We start from the raw sequence: 15,517 nt of genomic DNA, 5'->3' as shown, positions 1-15,517 counted from the left end.
AAAAAGTCAACCGCAACACGGATTCCCAGACAGTCTCCCACACTGGTACTAGCGAGGGATTAAGCTGTGTAACTTCTGCGATCTGACAAGAGCAGGCACATTCAGCTTAGAATGGCCATTGACATTAAATGCTTTAATCCATAGTCCTTTTTAATCGATTGTGAAACAAAATCTAAACGACATAATAAAAAGTCAACCGCACCACGGATTCCCAGACAGTCTCCCACACTGGTACTAGCGAGGCCTTAAGCTGTGTAACTTCTGCGATCTGACGAGAGCAGGGACATTCAGCTTAGAATGGCCATTGACATTAAATGCTTTAATCCATAGTCCTTTTTAATCGATTGTGAAACAAAATCTAAACGACATAATAAAAAGTCAACCGCACCTCGGATTCCCAGACAGTTTCCCACACTGGTACTAGCGAGGCGTTAAGCTGTGTAACTTCTGCGATCTAACGAGAGCAGGCACATTCAGTTTAGAATGGCCATTGACATTAAATGCTTTAATCCATAGTCCTTTTTAATCGATTGTGAAGCAAAATCTAAACGACATAATAAAAAGTCAACCGCACCACGGATTCCCAGACAGTCTCCCACACTGGTACTAGCGAGGCCTTAAGCTGTGTAACTTCTGCGATCTGACGAGAGCAGGCACATTCAGCTTAGAATGGCCATTGACATTAAAAGCCTTAATCCATAGTCCTATTTAATCTATTGTGAAACAAAATCTAAACAACATAATAAAAAGGCAACCGCACCACGGATTCCCAGACAGTCTCCCACACTGGTACTAGCGAGGCCTTAAGCTGTGTAACTTCTGCGATCTGACGAGAGCAGGGACATTCAGCGTAGAATGGCCATTGACATTAAATGCTTTAATCCATAGTCCTTTTTAATCTATTGTGAAACAAAATCTAAACGACATAATAAAAAGTCAACCGCACCACGGATTCCCAGACAGTCTCCAACACTGGTACTAGCGAGGCCTTAAGCTGTGTAACTTCTGCGATCTGACGAGAGCAGGCACATTCAGCTTAGAATGGCCATTGACATTAAATGCTTTAATCCATAGTCCTTTTTAATCGATTGTAAAACAAAATCTAAACAACATAATAAAAAGTCAACCGCACCACGGATTCCCAGACAGTCTCCCACACTGGTACTAGCGAGGCCTTAAGCTGTGTAACTTCTGCGATCTGACGAGAGCAGGGACATTCAGCTTAGAACGGCCATTGACATTAAATGCTTTAATCCATAGTCCTTTTTAATCGATTGTGAAACAAAATCTAAACGACATAATAAAGATTCAACCGCACCACGGATTCCCAGACAGTCTCCCACACTGGTACTAGCGAGGCCTTAAGCTGTGTAACTTCTGCGATCTGACGAGAGCAGGCACATTCAGTTTAGAATGGCCATTGACGTTAAATGCTTTAATCCATAGTCCTATTTAATCTATTGTGAAACAAAATCTAAACGACATAATAAAAAGTCAACCGCACCACGGATTCCCAGACAGTCTCCCACACTGGTACTAGCGAGGCCTTAAGCTGTGTAACTTCTGCGATCTGACGAGAGCAGGCACATTCAGCTTAGAATGGCCATTGACATTAAATGCTTTAATCCATAGTCATTTTTAATCGATTGTGAAACAAAATCTAAACGACATAATAAAAAGTCAACCGCACCACGGATTCCCAGACAGTCTCCCACACTGGTACTAGCGAGGCCTTAAGCTGTGTAACTTCTGCGCTTTGACGAGAGCAGGCACATTCAGCTTAGAATGGCCATTGACGTTAAAAGCCTTAATCCATAGTCCTTTTTAATCGATTGTGAAACAAAATCTAAACGACATAATAAAAATTCAACCGCACCACGGATTCCCAGACAGTCTCCCACACTGGTACTAGCGAGGCCTTAAGCTGTGTAACTTCTGCGATCTGACGAGAGCAGGGACATTCAGCGTAGAATGGCCATTGACATTAAATGCTTTAATCCATAGTCCTTTTTAATCTATTGTGAAACAAAATCTAAACGACATAATAAAAAGTCAACCGCACCACGGATTCCCAGACAGTCTCCAACACTGGTACTAGCGAGGCCTTAAGCTGTGTAACTTCTGCGATCTGACGAGAGCAGGCACATTCAGCTTAGAATGGCCATTGACATTAAATGCTTTAATCCATAGTCCTTTTTAATCGATTGTAAAACAAAATCTAAACAACATAATAAAAAGTCAACCGCACCACGGATTCCCAGACAGTCTCCCACACTGGTACTAGCGAGGCCTTAAGCTGTGTAACTTCTGCGATCTGACGAGAGCAGGGACATTCAGCTTAGAACGGCCATTGACATTAAATGCTTTAATCCATAGTCCTTTTTAATCGATTGTGAAACAAAATCTAAACGACATAATAAAGATTCAACCGCACCACGGATTCCCAGACAGTCTCCCACACTGGTACTAGCGAGGCCTTAAGCTGTGTAACTTCTGCGATCTGACGAGAGCAGGCACATTCAGTTTAGAATGGCCATTGACGTTAAATGCTTTAATCCATAGTCCTATTTAATCTATTGTGAAACAAAATCTAAACGACATAATAAAAAGTCAACCGCACCACGGATTCCCAGACAGTCTCCCACACTGGTACTAGCGAGGCCTTAAGCTGTGTAACTTCTGCGATCTGACGAGAGCAGGCACATTCAGCTTAGAATGGCCATTGACATTAAATGCTTTAATCCATAGTCATTTTTAATCGATTGTGAAACAAAATCTAAACGACATAATAAAAAGTCAACCGCACCACGGATTCCCAGACAGTCTCCCACACTGGTACTAGCGAGGCCTTAAGCTGTGTAACTTCTGCGCTTTGACGAGAGCAGGCACATTCAGCTTAGAATGGCCATTGACGTTAAAAGCCTTAATCCATAGTCCTTTTTAATCGATTGTGAAACAAAATCTAAACGACATAATAAAAATTCAACCGCACCACGGATTCCCAGACAGTCTCCCACACTGGTACTAGCGAGGCCTTAAGCTGTGTAACTTCTGCGATCTGACGAGAGCAGGCACATTCAGCTTAGAATGGCCATTGACATTAAATGCTTTAATCCATAGTCCTTTTTAATCTATTGTGAAACAAAATCTAAACAACATAATAAAAAGTCAACCACACCACGGATTCCCAGACAGTCTCCCACACTGGTACTAGCGAGGCCTTAAGCTGTGAAACTTCTGCGATCTGACGAGGGCAGACACATTCAGCTTAGAATGGCCATTGACATTAAATGCTTTAATCCATAGTCCTTTTTAATCGATTGTGAAACAAAATCTAAACGACATAATAAAAAGTCAACCGCACCACGGATTCCCAGACAGTCTCCCACACTGGTACTAGCGAGGCCTTAAGCTGTGTGACTTCTGCGATCTGACGAGAGCAGGGACATTCAGCTTAGAATGGCCATTGACATTAAGTGCTTTAATCCATAGTCCTTTTTAATCGATTGTGAAACAAAATCTAAACGACATAATAAAAATTCAACCGCTCCACGGATTCCCAGACAGTCTCCCACACTGGTACTAGCGAGGCCTTAAGCTGTGTAACTTCTGCGATCTGACGAGAGCAGGCACATTCAGCTTAGAATGGCCATTGACGTTAAATGCTTTAATCCATAGTCCTATTTAATCTATTGTGAAACAAAATCTAAACGACATAATAAAAAGTCAACCACACCACGGATTCCCAGACAGTCTCCCACACTGGTACTAGCGAGGCGTTAAGCTGTGTAACTTCTGCGATCTAACGAGAGCAGGCACATTCAGCTTAGAATTGCCATTGCCATTAAATGCTTTAATCCATAGTCCTTTTTAATCGATTGTGAAACAAAATCTAAACGACATAATAAAAAGTCAACCGCACCACGGATTCCCAGACAGTCTCCCACACTGGTACTAGCGAGGCCTTAAGCTGAGTAACTTCTGCGATCTGACGAGAGCAGGCACATTCAGCTTAGAATGGCCATTGACATTAAAAGCCTTAATCCATAGTCCTATTTAATCTATTGTGAAACAAAATCTAAACAACATAATAGAAAGTCAACCGCACCACGGATTCCCAGACAGTCTCTCACACTGTTACTAGCGAGGCCTTAAGCTGTGTAACTTCTGCAATCTGACGAGAGCAGGGACATTCAGCTTAGAATGGCCATTGACATTAAATGCTTTAATCCATAGTCCTTTTTAATCGATTGTGAAACAAAATCTAAACGACATAATAAAAAGTCAACCGCACCACGGATTTCCAGACAGTCTCCCACACTGTTACTAGTGAGGCCTTAAGCTGTGTAACTTCTGCGATCTGACGAGAGCAGGGACATTCAGCTTATAATGGCCATTGACATTAAATGCTTTAATCCATAGTCCTTTTTAATCGATTGTGAAACAAAATCTAAATGACATAATAAAAATTCAACCGCACCACGGATTCCCAGACAGTCTCCCACACTGGTACTAGCGAGGGATTAAGCTGTGTAACTTCTGCGATCTGACAAGAGCAGGCACATTCAGCTTAGAATGGCCATTGACATTAAATGCTTTAATCCATAGTCCTTTTTAATCGATTGTGAAACAAAATCTAAACGACATAATAAAAAGTCAACCGCACCACGGATTCCCAGACAGTCTCCCACACTGGTACTCGCGAGGCCTTAAGCTGTGTAACTTCTGCGATCTGACGAGAGCAGGGACATTCAGCTTAGAATGGCCATTGACATTAAATGCTTTAATCCATAGTCCTTTTTAATCGATTGTGAAAGAAAATCTAAACGACATAATAAAAAGTCAACCGCACCTCGGATTCCCAGACAGTTTCCCACACTGGTACTAGCGAGGCGTTAAGCTGTGTAACTTCTGCGATCTAACGAGAGCAGGCACATTCAGCTTAGAATGGCCATTGACATTAAATGCTTTAATCCATAGTCCTTTTTAATCGATTGTGAAACAAAATCTAAACGACATAATAAAAAGTCAACCGCACCACGGATTCCCAGACAGTCTCCCACACTGGTACTAGCGAGGCCTTAAGCTGTGTAACTTCTGCGATCTGACGAGAGCAGGCACATTCAGCTTAGAATGGCCATTGACATTAAAAGCCTTAATCCATAGTCCTATTTAATCTATTGTGAAACAAAATCTAAACAACATAATAAAAAGGCAACCGCACCACGGATTCCCAGACAGTCTCCCACACTGGTACTAGCGAGGCCTTAAGCTGTGTAACTTCTGCGATCTGACGAGAGCAGGGACATTCAGCGTAGAATGGCCATTGACATTAAATGCTTTAATCCATAGTCCTTTTTAATCTATTGTGAAACAAAATCTAAACGACATAATAAAAAGTCAACCGCACCACGGATTCCCAGACAGTCTCCCACACTGGTACTAGCGAGGCCTTAAGCTGTGTAACTTCTGCGATCTGACGAGAGCAGGCACATTCAGCTTAGAATAGCCATTGACCTTAAATGCTTTAATCCATAGTCCTTTTTAATCGATTGTGAAACAAAATCTAAACGACATAATAAAAATTCAACCGCACCACGGATTCCCAGACAGTCTCCCACACTGGTACTAGCGAGGCCTTAAGTTGTGTAACTTCTGCGATCTGACGAGAGCAGGCACATTCAGTTTAGAATGGCCATTGACGTTAAATGCTTTAATCCATAGTCCTATTTAATCTATTGTGAAACAAAATCTAAACGACATAATAAAAAGTCAACCGCACCACGGATTCCCAGACAGTCTCCCACACTGGTACTAGCGAGGCCTTAAGCTGTGTAACTTCTGCAATCTGACGAGAGCAGGGACATTCAGCTTAGAACGGCCATTGACATTAAATGCTTTAATCCATAGTCCTTTTTAATCGATTGTGAAACAAAATCTAAACGACATAATAAAAATTCAACCGCACCACGGATTCCCAGACAGTCTCCCACACTGGTGCTAGCGAGGCCTTAAGTTGTGTAACTTCTGCGATCTGACGAGAGCAGGCACATTCAGTTTAGAATGGCCATTGACGTTAAATGCTTTAATCCATAGTCCTATTTAATCTATTGTGAAACAAAATCTAAACGACATAATAAAAAGTCAACCGCACCACGGATTCCCAGACAGTCTCCCACACTGGTACTAGCGAGGCCTTAAGCTGTGTAACTTCTGCGATCTGACGAGAGCAGGCACATTCAGCTTAGAATGGCCATTGACATTAAATGCTTTAATCCATAGTCCTTTTTAATCGATTGTGAAACAAAATCTAAACGACATAATAAAAAGTCAACTGCACCACGGATTCCCAGACAGTCTCCCACACTGGTACTAGCGAGGCCTTAAGCTGTGTAACTTCTGCGATCTGACGAGAGCAGGGACATTCAGCTTAGAATGGCCATTGACATTAAATTCTTTAATCCATAGTCCTTTTTAATCGATTGTGAAACAAAATCTAAACGACATAATAAAAAGTCAACCGCACCTCGGATTCCCAGACAGTTTCCCACACTGGTACTAGCGAGGCGTTAAGCTGTGTAACTTCTGCGATCTAACGAGAGCAGGCACATTCAGTTTAGAATGGCCATTGACATTAAATGCTTTAATCCATAGTCCTTTTTAATCGATTGTGAAGCAAAATCTAAACGACATAATAAAAAGTCAACCGCACCACGGATTCCCAGACAGTCTCCCACACTGTACTAGCGAGGCCTTAAGCTGTGTAACTTCTGCGATCTGACGAGAGCAGGCACATTCAGCTTAGAATGGCCATTGACATTAAAAGCCTTAATCCATAGTCCTATTTAATCTATTGTGAAACAAAATCTAAACAACATAATAAAAAGGCAACCGCACCACGGATTCCCAGACAGTCTCCCACACTGGTACTAGCGAGGCCTTAAGCTGTGTAACTTCTGCGATCTGACGAGAGCAGGGACATTCAGCGTAGAATGGCCATTGACATTAAATGCTTTAATCCATAGTCCTTTTTAATCTATTGTGAAACAAAATCTAAACGACATAATAAAAAGTCAACCGCACCACGGATTCCCAGACAGTCTCCAACACTGGTACTAGCGAGGCCTTAAGCTGTGTAACTTCTGCGATCTGACGAGAGCAGGCACATTCAGCTTAGAATGGCCATTGACATTAAATGCTTTAATCCATAGTCCTTTTTAATCGATTGTAAAACAAAATCTAAACAACATAATAAAAAGTCAACCGCACCACGGATTCCCAGACAGTCTCCCACACTGGTACTAGCGAGGCCTTAAGCTGTGTAACTTCTGCGATCTGACGAGAGCAGGGACATTCAGCTTAGAACGGCCATTGACATTAAATGCTTTAATCCATAGTCCTTTTTAATCGATTGTGAAACAAAATCTAAACGACATAATAAAGATTCAACCGCACCACGGATTCCCAGACAGTCTCCCACACTGGTACTAGCGAGGCCTTAAGCTGTGTAACTTCTGCGATCTGACGAGAGCAGGCACATTCAGTTTAGAATGGCCATTGACGTTAAATGCTTTAATCCATAGTCCTATTTAATCTATTGTGAAACAAAATCTAAACGACATAATAAAAAGTCAACCGCACCACGGATTCCCAGACAGTCTCCCACACTGGTACTAGCGAGGCCTTAAGCTGTGTAACTTCTGCGATCTGACGAGAGCAGGCACATTCAGCTTAGAATGGCCATTGACATTAAATGCTTTAATCCATAGTCATTTTTAATCGATTGTGAAACAAAATCTAAACGACATAATAAAAAGTCAACCGCACCACGGATTCCCAGACAGTCTCCCACACTGGTACTAGCGAGGCCTTAAGCTGTGTAACTTCTGCGCTTTGACGAGAGCAGGCACATTCAGCTTAGAATGGCCATTGACGTTAAAAGCCTTAATCCATAGTCTCTTTTTAATCGATTGTGAAACAAAATCTAAACGACATAATAAAAATTCAACCGCACCACGGATTCCCAGACAGTCTCCCACACTGGTACTAGCGAGGCCTTAAGCTGTGTAACTTCTGCGATCTGACGAGAGCAGGGACATTCAGCGTAGAATGGCCATTGACATTAAATGCTTTAATCCATAGTCCTTTTTAATCTATTGTGAAACAAAATCTAAACGACATAATAAAAAGTCAACCGCACCACGGATTCCCAGACAGTCTCCAACACTGGTACTAGCGAGGCCTTAAGCTGTGTAACTTCTGCGATCTGACGAGAGCAGGCACATTCAGCTTAGAATGGCCATTGACATTAAATGCTTTAATCCATAGTCCTTTTTAATCGATTGTAAAACAAAATCTAAACAACATAATAAAAAGTCAACCGCACCACGGATTCCCAGACAGTCTCCCACACTGGTACTAGCGAGGCCTTAAGCTGTGTAACTTCTGCGATCTGACGAGAGCAGGGACATTCAGCTTAGAACGGCCATTGACATTAAATGCTTTAATCCATAGTCCTTTTTAATCGATTGTGAAACAAAATCTAAACGACATAATAAAGATTCAACCGCACCACGGATTCCCAGACAGTCTCCCACACTGGTACTAGCGAGGCCTTAAGCTGTGTAACTTCTGCGATCTGACGAGAGCAGGCACATTCAGTTTAGAATGGCCATTGACGTTAAATGCTTTAATCCATAGTCCTATTTAATCTATTGTGAAACAAAATCTAAACGACATAATAAAAAGTCAACCGCACCACGGATTCCCAGACAGTCTCCCACACTGGTACTAGCGAGGCCTTAAGCTGTGTAACTTCTGCGATCTGACGAGAGCAGGCACATTCAGCTTAGAATGGCCATTGACATTAAATGCTTTAATCCATAGTCATTTTTAATCGATTGTGAAACAAAATCTAAACGACATAATAAAAAGTCAACCGCACCACGGATTCCCAGACAGTCTCCCACACTGGTACTAGCGAGGCCTTAAGCTGTGTAACTTCTGCGCTTTGACGAGAGCAGGCACATTCAGCTTAGAATGGCCATTGACGTTAAAAGCCTTAATCCATAGTCCTTTTTAATCGATTGTGAAACAAAATCTAAACGACATAATAAAAATTCAACCGCACCACGGATTCCCAGACAGTCTCCCACACTGGTACTAGCGAGGCCTTAAGCTGTGTAACTTCTGCGATCTGACGAGAGCAGGCACATTCAGCTTAGAATGGCCATTGACATTAAATGCTTTAATCCATAGTCCTTTTTAATCTATTGTGAAACAAAATCTAAACAACATAATAAAAAGTCAACCACACCACGGATTCCCAGACAGTCTCCCACACTGGTACTAGCGAGGCCTTAAGCTGTGAAACTTCTGCGATCTGACGAGGGCAGACACATTCAGCTTAGAATGGCCATTGACATTAAATGCTTTAATCCATAGTCCTTTTTAATCGATTGTGAAACAAAATCTAAACGACATAATAAAAAGTCAACCGCACCACGGATTCCCAGACAGTCTCCCACACTGGTACTAGCGAGGCCTTAAGCTGTGTGACTTCTGCGATCTGACGAGAGCAGGGACATTCAGCTTAGAATGGCCATTGACATTAAGTGCTTTAATCCATAGTCCTTTTTAATCGATTGTGAAACAAAATCTAAACGACATAATAAAAATTCAACCGCTCCACGGATTCCCAGACAGTCTCCCACACTGGTACTAGCGAGGCCTTAAGCTGTGTAACTTCTGCGATCTGACGAGAGCAGGCACATTCAGCTTAGAATGGCCATTGACGTTAAATGCTTTAATCCATAGTCCTATTTAATCTATTGTGAAACAAAATCTAAACGACATAATAAAAAGTCAACCACACCACGGATTCCCAGACAGTCTCCCACACTGGTACTAGCGAGGCGTTAAGCTGTGTAACTTCTGCGATCTAACGAGAGCAGGCACATTCAGCTTAGAATTGCCATTGCCATTAAATGCTTTAATCCATAGTCCTTTTTAATCGATTGTGAAACAAAATCTAAACGACATAATAAAAAGTCAACCGCACCACGGATTCCCAGACAGTCTCCCACACTGGTACTAGCGAGGCCTTAAGCTGAGTAACTTCTGCGATCTGACGAGAGCAGGCACATTCAGCTTAGAATGGCCATTGACATTAAAAGCCTTAATCCATAGTCCTATTTAATCTATTGTGAAACAAAATCTAAACAACATAATAGAAAGTCAACCGCACCACGGATTCCCAGACAGTCTCTCACACTGTTACTAGCGAGGCCTTAAGCTGTGTAACTTCTGCAATCTGACGAGAGCAGGGACATTCAGCTTAGAATGGCCATTGACATTAAATGCTTTAATCCATAGTCCTTTTTAATCGATTGTGAAACAAAATCTAAACGACATAATAAAAAGTCAACCGCACCACGGATTTCCAGACAGTCTCCCACACTGGTACTAGTGAGGCCTTAAGCTGTGTAACTTCTGCGATCTGACGAGAGCAGGGACATTCAGCTTATAATGGCCATTGACATTAAATGCTTTAATCCATAGTCCTTTTTAATCGATTGTGAAACAAAATCTAAATGACATAATAAAAATTCAACCGCACCACGGATTCCCAGACAGTCTCCCACACTGGTACTAGCGAGGGATTAAGCTGTGTAACTTCTGCCGATCTGACAAGAGCAGGCACATTCAGCTTAGAATGGCCATTGACATTAAATGCTTTAATCCATAGTCCTTTTTAATCGATTGTGAAACAAAATCTAAACGACATAATAAAAAGTCAACCGCACCACGGATTCCCAGACAGTCTCCCACACTGGTACTCGCGAGGCCTTAAGCTGTGTAACTTCTGCGATCTGACGAGAGCAGGGACATTCAGCTTAGAATGGCCATTGACATTAAATGCTTTAATCCATAGTCCTTTTTAATCGATTGTGAAAGAAAATCTAAACGACATAATAAAAAGTCAACCGCACCTCGGATTCCCAGACAGTTTCCCACACTGGTACTAGCGAGGCGTTAAGCTGTGTAACTTCTGCGATCTAACGAGAGCAGGCACATTCAGCTTAGAATGGCCATTGACATTAAATGCTTTAATCCATAGTCCTTTTTAATCGATTGTGAAACAAAATCTAAACGACATAATAAAAAGTCAACCGCACCACGGATTCCCAGACAGTCTCCCACACTGGTACTAGCGAGGCCTTAAGCTGTGTAACTTCTGCGATCTGACGAGAGCAGGCACATTCAGCTTAGAATGGCCATTGACATTAAAAGCCTTAATCCATAGTCCTATTTAATCTATTGTGAAACAAAATCTAAACAACATAATAAAAAGGCAACCGCACCACGGATTCCCAGACAGTCTCCCACACTGGTACTAGCGAGGCCTTAAGCTGTGTAACTTCTGCGATCTGACGAGAGCAGGGACATTCAGCGTAGAATGGCCATTGACATTAAATGCTTTAATCCATAGTCCTTTTTAATCTATTGTGAAACAAAATCTAAACGACATAATAAAAAGTCAACCGCACCACGGATTCCCAGACAGTCTCCCACACTGGTACTAGCGAGGCCTTAAGCTGTGTAACTTCTGCGATCTGACGAGAGCAGGCACATTCAGCTTAGAATGGCCATTGACCTTAAATGCTTTAATCCATAGTCCTTTTTAATCGATTGTGAAACAAAATCTAAACGACATAATAAAAATTCAACCGCACCACGGATTCCCAGACAGTCTCCCACACTGGTACTAGCGAGGCCTTAAGTTGTGTAACTTCTGCGATCTGACGAGAGGCAGGCACATTCAGTTTAGAATGGCCATTGACGTTAAATGCTTTAATCCATAGTCCTATTTAATCTATTGTGAAACAAAATCTAAACGACATAATAAAAAGTCAACCGCACCACGGATTCCCAGACAGTCTCCCACACTGGTACTAGCGAGGCCTTAAGCTGTGTAACTTCTGCAATCTGACGAGAGCAGGGACATTCAGCTTAGAACGGCCATTGACATTAAATGCTTTAATCCATAGTCCTTTTTAATCGATTGTGAAACAAAATCTAAACGACATAATAAAAATTCAACCGCACCACGGTTTCCCAGACAGTCTCCCACACTGGTACTAGCGAGGCCTTAAGCTGTGTAACTTCTGCGATCTGACGAGAGCAGGCACATTCAGCTTAGAATGGCCATTGACATTAAATGCTTTAATCCATAATACTTTTTAATCGATTGTGAAACAAAATCTAAACGACATAATAAAAAGTCAACCGCACCACGGATTCCCAGACAGTCTCCCACATTGGTACTAGCGAGGCCTTAAGCTGTGTAACTTCTGCGATCTGACGAGAGCAGGGACATTCAGCTTAGAATGACCATTGACGTTAAATGCTTTAATCCATAGTCCTTTTTAATAGATTGTGAAACAAAATCTAAACGACATAATAAAAATGCAACCGCACCACGGATTCCCAGACAGTCTCCCACACTGGTACTAGCGAGGCCTTAAGCTGGGTAACTTCTGCGATCTGACGAGAGCAGGCACATTCAGGTTAGAATGGCCATTGACGTTAAATGCTTTAATCCATAGTCCTATTTAATCTATTGTGAAACAAAATCTAAACGACATAATAAAAAGGCAATCGCACCATGGATTCCCAGACAGTCTCCCACACTGGTACTAGCAAGGCCTTAAGCTGTGTAACTTCTGCGATCTGACGAGAGCAGGCACATTCAGCTTAGAATGGCCATTGACGTTAAATGCTTTAATCCATAGTCCTATTTAATCTATTGTGAAACAAAATCTAAACGACATAATAAAAAGTCAACCGCACCACGGATTCCCAGACAGTCTCCCACACTGGTACTAGCGAGGCGTTAAGCTGTGTATCTTCTGCGATCTAACGAGAGCAGGCACATTTAGCTTAGAATGGCCATTGACATTAAATGCTTTAATCCATAGGCCTTTTTAATCGATTGTGAAACAAAATCTAAACGACATAATAAAAAGTCAACCGCACCACGGATTCCCAGACAGTCTCCCACACTGGTACTAGTGAGGCGTTAAGCTGTGTAACTTCTGCGATCTAACGAGAGCAGGCACATTCAGCTTAGAATGGCCATTTACATTAAATGCTTTAATCCATAGTCCTTTTTAATCGATTGTGAAACAAAATCTAAACTACATAATAAAAAGTCAACCGCACCACGGATTCCCAGACAGTCTCCCACACTGGTACTAGCGAGGCCTTAAGCTGTGTAATTTCTGCGATCTGACGAGAGCAGGCACATTCAGCTTAGAATGGCCATTGACTTTAAAAGCCTTAATCCATAGTCCTATTTAATCTATTGTGAAACAAAATCTAAACAACATAATAAAAAGTCAACCGCACCACGGATTCCCAGACAGTCTCCCACACTGGTACTAGCGAGGCGTTAAGCTGTGTAACTTCTGCGATCTGACGAGAGCAGGGACATTCAGCTTAGAATGGCCATTGACATTAAATGCTTTAATCCATAGTCCTTTTTAATCGATTGTGAAACAAAATCTAAACGACATAATAAAAAGTCAACCGCACCACGGATTCCCAGACAGTCTCCCACACTGGTACTAGCGAGGCCTTAAGCTGTGTAACTACTGCGATCTGACGAGAGCAGGTACATTCAGCTTAGAATGGCCATTGACATTAAATGCTTTAATCCATAGTCCTTTTTAATCGATTGTGAAACAAAATCTAAACGACATAATAAAAAGTCAACCACACCACGGATTCACAGACAGTCTCCCACACTGGTACTAGCGAGGCCTTAAGCTGTGTAATTTCTGCGATCTGACGAGAGCAGGCACATTCAGCTTAGAATGGCCATTGACGTTAAATGCGTTAATCCATAGTCCTATTTAATCTATTGTGAAACAAAATCTAAACGACATAATAAAAAGTCAACCGCACCACGGATTCCCAGACAGTCTCCCACACTGGTACTAGCGAGGCCTTAAGCTGTGTAACTTCTGCGATCTGACGAGAGCAGGCACATTCAGCATAGAATGGCCATTGACATTAAATGCTTTAATCCATAGTCCTTTTTAATCGATTGTGAAACAAAATCTAAACGACATAATAAAAAGTCAACCGCACCACGGATTCCCAGACAGTCTCCCACACTGGTACTAGCAAGGCCTTAAGCTGTGTAACTTCTGCGATCTGACGAGAGCAGGCACATTCAGCTTAGAATGGCCATTGACATTAAATGCTTTAATCCATAGTCCTTTTTAATCGATTGTGAAACAAAATCTAAACGACATAATAAAAAGTCAACCGCACCACGGATTCCCAGACAGTCTCCCACACTGGTACTAGCGAGGCCTTAAGCTGTGTAACTTCTGCGATCTGATGAGAGCAGGGACATTCAGCCTAGAATGGCCATTGACATTAAAGGCTTTAATCCATAGTCCTTTTTAATCGATTGTGAAACAAAATCTAAACAACATAATAAAAATTCAACCACACCACGGATTCCCAGACAGTCTCCCACACTGGTACTAGCGAGGCCTTAAGCTGTGTAACTTCTGCGTTCTGACGAGAGCAGGCACATTCAGCTTAGAATGGCTATTGACGTTAAATGCTTTAATCCATAGTCCTATTTAATCTATTGTGAAACAAAATCTAAACAACATAATAAAAAGTCAACCGCACCACAGATTCCCAGACAGTCTCCCACACTGGTACTAGCGAGGCCTTAAGCTGTGTAACTTCTGCGATCTGACGAGAGCAGGCACATTCAGCTTAGAATGGCCATTGACATTAAATGCTTTAATCCATAGTCCTTTTTAATCGATTGTGAAACAAAATCTAAACGACATAATAAAAAGTCAACCGCACCACGGATTCCCAGACAGTCTCCCACACTGGTACTAGCGAGGGCTTAAGCTGTGTAACTTCTGCAATCTAACGAGAGCAGGCACATTCAGCTTCGAATAGCCATTGACGTTAAATGCTTTAATCCATAGTCCTTTTTAATCGATTGTGAAACAAAAGCTAAACAACATAATAAAAAGTCAACCGCACCACGGATTCCCAGACAGTCTCCCACACTGGTACTAGCGAGGCCTTAAGCTGTGTAACTTCTGCGATCTGACGAGAGCAGGCACATTCAGCTTAGAATGGCCATTGACGTTAAAAGCCTTATTCCATAGTCCTATTTAATCTATTGTGAAACAAAATCTAAACAACATAATAAAAAGTCAACCGCACCACGGATTCCCAGACAGTCTCCCACACTGGTACTAGCGAGGCCTTAAGCTATGTAACTTCTGCGTTCTGACGAGAGAAGGCACATTCAGCTTAGAATGGCCATTGACGTTAAATGTTTTAATCCATAGTCCTATTTAATCTATTGTGAAACAAAATCTAAACGACATAATAAAAAGTCAACCACACCACGGATTCCCAGACAGTCTCCCACACTGGTACTAGCAGGGCCTTAAGCTGTGAAACTTCT

The 15,517-nt window shown here is 42.0% G+C and overlaps 64 pseudogenes; all 64 read right to left on the bottom strand.

The window, feature by feature from the left end:
* Positions 1-190: 190 nt before the first annotated feature.
* Positions 191-309, bottom strand: LOC142712957 (5S ribosomal RNA; annotated as a pseudogene).
* A 253-nt stretch (positions 310-562) lies between these two features.
* On the bottom strand, positions 563-681 carry LOC142712765 (5S ribosomal RNA; annotated as a pseudogene).
* A 67-nt stretch (positions 682-748) lies between these two features.
* LOC142712825 (5S ribosomal RNA) lies at positions 749-867 on the bottom strand (annotated as a pseudogene).
* A 67-nt stretch (positions 868-934) lies between these two features.
* On the bottom strand, positions 935-1,053 carry LOC142712623 (5S ribosomal RNA; annotated as a pseudogene).
* Positions 1,054-1,120: 67 nt separating this feature from the next.
* Positions 1,121-1,239, bottom strand: LOC142712696 (5S ribosomal RNA; annotated as a pseudogene).
* Positions 1,240-1,306: 67 nt separating this feature from the next.
* On the bottom strand, positions 1,307-1,425 carry LOC142712788 (5S ribosomal RNA; annotated as a pseudogene).
* Positions 1,426-1,492: 67 nt separating this feature from the next.
* LOC142712753 (5S ribosomal RNA) lies at positions 1,493-1,611 on the bottom strand (annotated as a pseudogene).
* Positions 1,612-1,678: 67 nt separating this feature from the next.
* Positions 1,679-1,797, bottom strand: LOC142712780 (5S ribosomal RNA; annotated as a pseudogene).
* Positions 1,798-1,864: 67 nt separating this feature from the next.
* On the bottom strand, positions 1,865-1,983 carry LOC142712856 (5S ribosomal RNA; annotated as a pseudogene).
* Positions 1,984-2,050: 67 nt separating this feature from the next.
* LOC142712622 (5S ribosomal RNA) lies at positions 2,051-2,169 on the bottom strand (annotated as a pseudogene).
* A 67-nt stretch (positions 2,170-2,236) lies between these two features.
* Positions 2,237-2,355, bottom strand: LOC142712695 (5S ribosomal RNA; annotated as a pseudogene).
* A 67-nt stretch (positions 2,356-2,422) lies between these two features.
* Positions 2,423-2,541, bottom strand: LOC142712787 (5S ribosomal RNA; annotated as a pseudogene).
* A 67-nt stretch (positions 2,542-2,608) lies between these two features.
* On the bottom strand, positions 2,609-2,727 carry LOC142712741 (5S ribosomal RNA; annotated as a pseudogene).
* A 67-nt stretch (positions 2,728-2,794) lies between these two features.
* LOC142712778 (5S ribosomal RNA) lies at positions 2,795-2,913 on the bottom strand (annotated as a pseudogene).
* A 67-nt stretch (positions 2,914-2,980) lies between these two features.
* LOC142712658 (5S ribosomal RNA) lies at positions 2,981-3,099 on the bottom strand (annotated as a pseudogene).
* A 253-nt stretch (positions 3,100-3,352) lies between these two features.
* Positions 3,353-3,471, bottom strand: LOC142712670 (5S ribosomal RNA; annotated as a pseudogene).
* A 67-nt stretch (positions 3,472-3,538) lies between these two features.
* On the bottom strand, positions 3,539-3,657 carry LOC142712769 (5S ribosomal RNA; annotated as a pseudogene).
* Positions 3,658-3,910: 253 nt separating this feature from the next.
* On the bottom strand, positions 3,911-4,029 carry LOC142712609 (5S ribosomal RNA; annotated as a pseudogene).
* Positions 4,030-4,654: 625 nt separating this feature from the next.
* On the bottom strand, positions 4,655-4,773 carry LOC142712676 (5S ribosomal RNA; annotated as a pseudogene).
* Positions 4,774-4,840: 67 nt separating this feature from the next.
* On the bottom strand, positions 4,841-4,959 carry LOC142712848 (5S ribosomal RNA; annotated as a pseudogene).
* Positions 4,960-5,026: 67 nt separating this feature from the next.
* Positions 5,027-5,145, bottom strand: LOC142712729 (5S ribosomal RNA; annotated as a pseudogene).
* Positions 5,146-5,212: 67 nt separating this feature from the next.
* On the bottom strand, positions 5,213-5,331 carry LOC142712824 (5S ribosomal RNA; annotated as a pseudogene).
* A 67-nt stretch (positions 5,332-5,398) lies between these two features.
* On the bottom strand, positions 5,399-5,517 carry LOC142712615 (5S ribosomal RNA; annotated as a pseudogene).
* A 67-nt stretch (positions 5,518-5,584) lies between these two features.
* On the bottom strand, positions 5,585-5,703 carry LOC142712902 (5S ribosomal RNA; annotated as a pseudogene).
* A 67-nt stretch (positions 5,704-5,770) lies between these two features.
* Positions 5,771-5,889, bottom strand: LOC142712803 (5S ribosomal RNA; annotated as a pseudogene).
* A 253-nt stretch (positions 5,890-6,142) lies between these two features.
* On the bottom strand, positions 6,143-6,261 carry LOC142712715 (5S ribosomal RNA; annotated as a pseudogene).
* A 67-nt stretch (positions 6,262-6,328) lies between these two features.
* On the bottom strand, positions 6,329-6,447 carry LOC142712605 (5S ribosomal RNA; annotated as a pseudogene).
* A 253-nt stretch (positions 6,448-6,700) lies between these two features.
* Positions 6,701-6,818, bottom strand: LOC142712738 (5S ribosomal RNA; annotated as a pseudogene).
* A 67-nt stretch (positions 6,819-6,885) lies between these two features.
* Positions 6,886-7,004, bottom strand: LOC142712822 (5S ribosomal RNA; annotated as a pseudogene).
* Positions 7,005-7,071: 67 nt separating this feature from the next.
* LOC142712621 (5S ribosomal RNA) lies at positions 7,072-7,190 on the bottom strand (annotated as a pseudogene).
* Positions 7,191-7,257: 67 nt separating this feature from the next.
* Positions 7,258-7,376, bottom strand: LOC142712694 (5S ribosomal RNA; annotated as a pseudogene).
* A 67-nt stretch (positions 7,377-7,443) lies between these two features.
* Positions 7,444-7,562, bottom strand: LOC142712786 (5S ribosomal RNA; annotated as a pseudogene).
* Positions 7,563-7,629: 67 nt separating this feature from the next.
* LOC142712703 (5S ribosomal RNA) lies at positions 7,630-7,748 on the bottom strand (annotated as a pseudogene).
* Positions 7,749-7,815: 67 nt separating this feature from the next.
* On the bottom strand, positions 7,816-7,934 carry LOC142712776 (5S ribosomal RNA; annotated as a pseudogene).
* Positions 7,935-8,002: 68 nt separating this feature from the next.
* Positions 8,003-8,121, bottom strand: LOC142712855 (5S ribosomal RNA; annotated as a pseudogene).
* A 67-nt stretch (positions 8,122-8,188) lies between these two features.
* LOC142712620 (5S ribosomal RNA) lies at positions 8,189-8,307 on the bottom strand (annotated as a pseudogene).
* A 67-nt stretch (positions 8,308-8,374) lies between these two features.
* LOC142712693 (5S ribosomal RNA) lies at positions 8,375-8,493 on the bottom strand (annotated as a pseudogene).
* Positions 8,494-8,560: 67 nt separating this feature from the next.
* Positions 8,561-8,679, bottom strand: LOC142712785 (5S ribosomal RNA; annotated as a pseudogene).
* Positions 8,680-8,746: 67 nt separating this feature from the next.
* On the bottom strand, positions 8,747-8,865 carry LOC142712691 (5S ribosomal RNA; annotated as a pseudogene).
* A 67-nt stretch (positions 8,866-8,932) lies between these two features.
* LOC142712775 (5S ribosomal RNA) lies at positions 8,933-9,051 on the bottom strand (annotated as a pseudogene).
* A 67-nt stretch (positions 9,052-9,118) lies between these two features.
* Positions 9,119-9,237, bottom strand: LOC142712656 (5S ribosomal RNA; annotated as a pseudogene).
* A 253-nt stretch (positions 9,238-9,490) lies between these two features.
* LOC142712669 (5S ribosomal RNA) lies at positions 9,491-9,609 on the bottom strand (annotated as a pseudogene).
* Positions 9,610-9,676: 67 nt separating this feature from the next.
* LOC142712767 (5S ribosomal RNA) lies at positions 9,677-9,795 on the bottom strand (annotated as a pseudogene).
* Positions 9,796-10,048: 253 nt separating this feature from the next.
* On the bottom strand, positions 10,049-10,167 carry LOC142712608 (5S ribosomal RNA; annotated as a pseudogene).
* A 626-nt stretch (positions 10,168-10,793) lies between these two features.
* Positions 10,794-10,912, bottom strand: LOC142712675 (5S ribosomal RNA; annotated as a pseudogene).
* A 67-nt stretch (positions 10,913-10,979) lies between these two features.
* LOC142712847 (5S ribosomal RNA) lies at positions 10,980-11,098 on the bottom strand (annotated as a pseudogene).
* A 67-nt stretch (positions 11,099-11,165) lies between these two features.
* On the bottom strand, positions 11,166-11,284 carry LOC142712678 (5S ribosomal RNA; annotated as a pseudogene).
* Positions 11,285-11,351: 67 nt separating this feature from the next.
* Positions 11,352-11,470, bottom strand: LOC142712821 (5S ribosomal RNA; annotated as a pseudogene).
* A 67-nt stretch (positions 11,471-11,537) lies between these two features.
* On the bottom strand, positions 11,538-11,656 carry LOC142712666 (5S ribosomal RNA; annotated as a pseudogene).
* Positions 11,657-11,910: 254 nt separating this feature from the next.
* On the bottom strand, positions 11,911-12,029 carry LOC142712800 (5S ribosomal RNA; annotated as a pseudogene).
* A 67-nt stretch (positions 12,030-12,096) lies between these two features.
* On the bottom strand, positions 12,097-12,215 carry LOC142712685 (5S ribosomal RNA; annotated as a pseudogene).
* A 67-nt stretch (positions 12,216-12,282) lies between these two features.
* On the bottom strand, positions 12,283-12,401 carry LOC142712647 (5S ribosomal RNA; annotated as a pseudogene).
* Positions 12,402-12,654: 253 nt separating this feature from the next.
* On the bottom strand, positions 12,655-12,773 carry LOC142712638 (5S ribosomal RNA; annotated as a pseudogene).
* A 439-nt stretch (positions 12,774-13,212) lies between these two features.
* On the bottom strand, positions 13,213-13,331 carry LOC142712642 (5S ribosomal RNA; annotated as a pseudogene).
* A 67-nt stretch (positions 13,332-13,398) lies between these two features.
* On the bottom strand, positions 13,399-13,517 carry LOC142712798 (5S ribosomal RNA; annotated as a pseudogene).
* A 67-nt stretch (positions 13,518-13,584) lies between these two features.
* Positions 13,585-13,703, bottom strand: LOC142712948 (5S ribosomal RNA; annotated as a pseudogene).
* A 67-nt stretch (positions 13,704-13,770) lies between these two features.
* Positions 13,771-13,889, bottom strand: LOC142712730 (5S ribosomal RNA; annotated as a pseudogene).
* A 67-nt stretch (positions 13,890-13,956) lies between these two features.
* On the bottom strand, positions 13,957-14,075 carry LOC142712643 (5S ribosomal RNA; annotated as a pseudogene).
* A 67-nt stretch (positions 14,076-14,142) lies between these two features.
* On the bottom strand, positions 14,143-14,261 carry LOC142712619 (5S ribosomal RNA; annotated as a pseudogene).
* Positions 14,262-14,328: 67 nt separating this feature from the next.
* LOC142712610 (5S ribosomal RNA) lies at positions 14,329-14,447 on the bottom strand (annotated as a pseudogene).
* Positions 14,448-14,514: 67 nt separating this feature from the next.
* On the bottom strand, positions 14,515-14,633 carry LOC142712718 (5S ribosomal RNA; annotated as a pseudogene).
* A 67-nt stretch (positions 14,634-14,700) lies between these two features.
* On the bottom strand, positions 14,701-14,819 carry LOC142712611 (5S ribosomal RNA; annotated as a pseudogene).
* Positions 14,820-15,072: 253 nt separating this feature from the next.
* On the bottom strand, positions 15,073-15,191 carry LOC142712654 (5S ribosomal RNA; annotated as a pseudogene).
* A 67-nt stretch (positions 15,192-15,258) lies between these two features.
* Positions 15,259-15,377, bottom strand: LOC142712811 (5S ribosomal RNA; annotated as a pseudogene).
* Between the last annotated feature and the right edge of the window lie 140 nt (positions 15,378-15,517).

Source organism: Rhinoderma darwinii, unplaced genomic scaffold (genome assembly GCF_050947455.1).
Source record: "Rhinoderma darwinii isolate aRhiDar2 unplaced genomic scaffold, aRhiDar2.hap1 Scaffold_4323, whole genome shotgun sequence".
Classification (NCBI taxonomy): Eukaryota; Metazoa; Chordata; class Amphibia; order Anura; family Rhinodermatidae; genus Rhinoderma; species Rhinoderma darwinii.
The sequence above is the reverse complement of the archived record's forward strand: the minus strand, read 5'-3'. Positions and strand labels throughout refer to the sequence as shown.